This window comes from Lepus europaeus, chromosome 11 (assembly GCF_033115175.1).
Source record: "Lepus europaeus isolate LE1 chromosome 11, mLepTim1.pri, whole genome shotgun sequence".
Lineage (NCBI taxonomy): Eukaryota > Metazoa > Chordata > Mammalia > Lagomorpha > Leporidae > Lepus > Lepus europaeus.
The window spans coordinates 43374914-43378334 of NC_084837.1; positions in this window are offsets into that span (position 1 = coordinate 43374914).

Here is a 3421-nt window from a genome sequence, read left to right on the forward strand (position 1 = left end):
CTCCCTACCTCCATCCCCCCCCCCCCTTTTTTTTTGGACAGGCAGAGTGGATAGTGAGAGAGAGAGAGACAGAGAGAAAGGTCTTCCTTTTTGCCGTTGGTTCACCCTCCAATGGCCGCTGTGGCCGGCGCATCTCGCTAATCCGAAGCCAGGAGCCAGGTGCTTCTCCTGGTCTCCCATGCGGGTGCAGGGCCCAAGGACCTGGGTCATCCTCCACTGCCTTCCCGGGCCATAGCAGAGAGCTGGCCTGGAAGAGGGGCAACCGGGATAGAATCCGGCGCCCCAACCCAGACTAGAACCCAGTGTGCCGACGCCACAAGGTGGAGGATTAGCCTGTTAAGCCACGGCGCCGGCCTCCATCCCCCCATTAACACTAGTATACTTTTGATCTCCATTGATTTGACTGTTCTAGATATTTCATGTAAGTGTAGTCTTACAATATTTGGTCTTTTGTGTTTGGCTTATTTCACCTAGCATAATGTTTTCAAGGTTTATCTGAGGAACAGAACTACATTCCTTTTTATAAATGAATATTTCATTGTATTAATTTAACACATTTTGTGTATCCAGACATCAGTCAATAGACACTTGCATTGTTTCCACTTTTTTGAATAATACTGGCATGAACACTCAAGTGCAAGTTTTGGTGTGGATATACATTTTTCATTTCTCTTTAGTATATAATTAGCATTAGAATTTCTGGGTCATCTGGTAACTCTATGTTTAACTTTTCGAGAAACTGCCAATCTGTTTTCCAAAGCTGCTGCATTGTTTTACATTCCTACTAGCAGCATATGAGAATTCCAATTTCTCACTTCCTAACCAACATCATTATTTTTCATTTTTATTTTATTTATTTATTTTTTTTGACAGGCAGAGTGGACAGTGGAGAGAGAGAGACAGAGAGAAAGGTCCTCCTTTTTGCCATTGGTTCACCCTCCAATGGCCGCTGCGGCCGGTGCATTGCGCTGATCCGAAGGCAGGAGCCAGGTGCCTCTCCCGATCTCCCAAGCGGGTGCAGGGCCCAAGGACCTGGGCCATCCTCCACTGTACTCCCGGGCCACAGCAGAGAGCTGGCCTGGAAGAGGGGCAACCGGGACAGAATCCGGCGCCCCAACCCAGACTAGAACCCAGTGTGTCGGCGCCGCAAGGCGGAGGATTAGCCTCTTAAGCTACGGCGCCGGCCCATTTTTATTGTTTTTAAATATTTATTTACTTATTTGCAAGGCAGAGTTACAGAGAGAGAAAAATAAGGAGAGATCTTTCATCTGCTGGTTCACTCACCAGATAGCTCCAACAGTCAGGGCTGGGCCAGGCCGAAGCCAGGAGCCTGGAAATCCATCCTGGTCTCCAACGTGAGTGACAGGAGCCCAAGTAGACATCTGGTACAGTGGTTTATACCTCTATATCCCATTTCAGAGTCCCTAGATTCAAGCCCGGGCTCCACTTCCCATCCAACTATCTGCTAATGTACACATTGGACTCAAGTACTTGGTTCCTTGTCACCCACATCAGGGACCTGGATGGAGTTCCAGGAGCCCTGCTTTGGCCTGGCACAGCCCTGGCTTTTGTGTACCATTGGGGAGTGAACCAATGGCTGGAAAATTGATCTCTCTCTCAAATAAATAAATACTATAAAGAAAATTATAGTCATCCTAGTGGGTGTGAAATGGTGCTTCGCAGCTTTTGTTTCCCATTTCTTTAATAACTAACAATGTTGAATGCATTTGTATGTGCTCATTGTCTGTTTTGGAGAGATGTCATTACAATCCTTTGCTTATTTTTTTTCTTCTAGCCTGTTGAAAGTATCATTACACAATAAGCCACTTCATACCCTTCAGCAAGAAAAACACTAAATTTGAAAAGTGAAGAGATTACACAATAAATTAGGACACAATTAAATTTACTTTAAGTATTTCTTAGGGGGTGAAGTCACCACACTTTACTTAATTAGGAGAAACACTTTTATGATCCAGAAGACTTTTTTTTTTTTTACATTTATTTATAAAGTCCTAGGACATAGGTCCTTGTACCTCAGGCTCCTTTCTACTGGTTTTCACAAAGTATGGATCTCCAGGTGGAGCATACTAGTACTTCAGTGGAACCCAGAAACTTTTGTGTTTGATTTCCTTCTTATCATTTTCCTTCCCACATTTCAGGAAGCTGTCCCAACTCTTACAGTGCTTAAAGCACTCACTACTCAAATTACTTCTCTTGGCAAGAATCTTGCTCTGAACTTGTTTGTTACAACAAGGCCAGCAGGTGTTGGATAATGCTCTAGACGCTTCCAGTTTTGCCAGGATAATATTTATGGAGCATTCTGTTTTGGACAGTACTTCTTCCCTTTGTGTCTATAATAGCACCTTTCTTGTAGATTCATATGTGTACAATTGAAGGAACAGCTCCATATTTTCTTTTACTTTTTTTTTTTTTACAAATGCTAATGGCTTGATTTGGTCAGTGTACATTGTAAACATGTTGAAATACTGTAATGTATCTTACAAAATTGTGCAATTATTATGTGTTAATCAAAAAATGTTTTTTTAAACTTTTATTTAATGAATATAAATTTCCAAAGTAAAGTTTATGGATTACAATGGCTCCCCCCAACCCATAACTTCCCTCCCACCCACAACCCTCCCCTTTCCCGCTCCCTCTCCCCTTCCATTCACATCAAGATTCATTTTCAATTCTCTTTATATACAGAAGATCAGTTTAGTATATATTAAGTAAAGATTTCAACAGTTTGTACCCACATAGCAACACAAAGTGAAAAATACTGTTTGAGTACTAGTTATAGCATTAAATCACAATGTACAGCACATTAAGGACAGAGATCCTACATGATATTTAAGAATTGATTGATTTTCTATGAAATTTCCAATTTAACACCAAGTTTTTTCTTTCATTTTCAATTATCTTTATATACAGAAGATTGATTCAGTTATATATATTAAGTAAAGATTTCAACAGTTTGCACCCACACAGAAACACACAGTGTAAAATACTGTTTCAGTACTACTTATAGCATTACTTCACATTGGACAACCCATTAAGGACAGATCCCACATGGGACGTAAGTACACAGTGACTCCTATTGTTGATTTAACAATTTGACACTCCTGTTTATGGCGTCAGTAATCTCCCTAGGCTCTAGTCATGAGTTGCTAAGGCTATGGAAGCCTTTTGAGTTCGCCAACTTTGATCTTATTCCGACAGGGTCATAGTCAAAGTGGAAGTTCCCTCCCTTCAGAGAAAGGTACCTCCTTCTTGATGGCCCCATTCTTTCTACTGGGATCGCACTCGCAGAGATCTTTCATTTAGGCCTTTTTTTTTTTTTTTTTCCAGAGTGTCTTGGCTTTCCATGCCTAAAATACTCTCATGGGCTCTTCAGCCAGATCCGAATGCCTTAAGGGCTGAT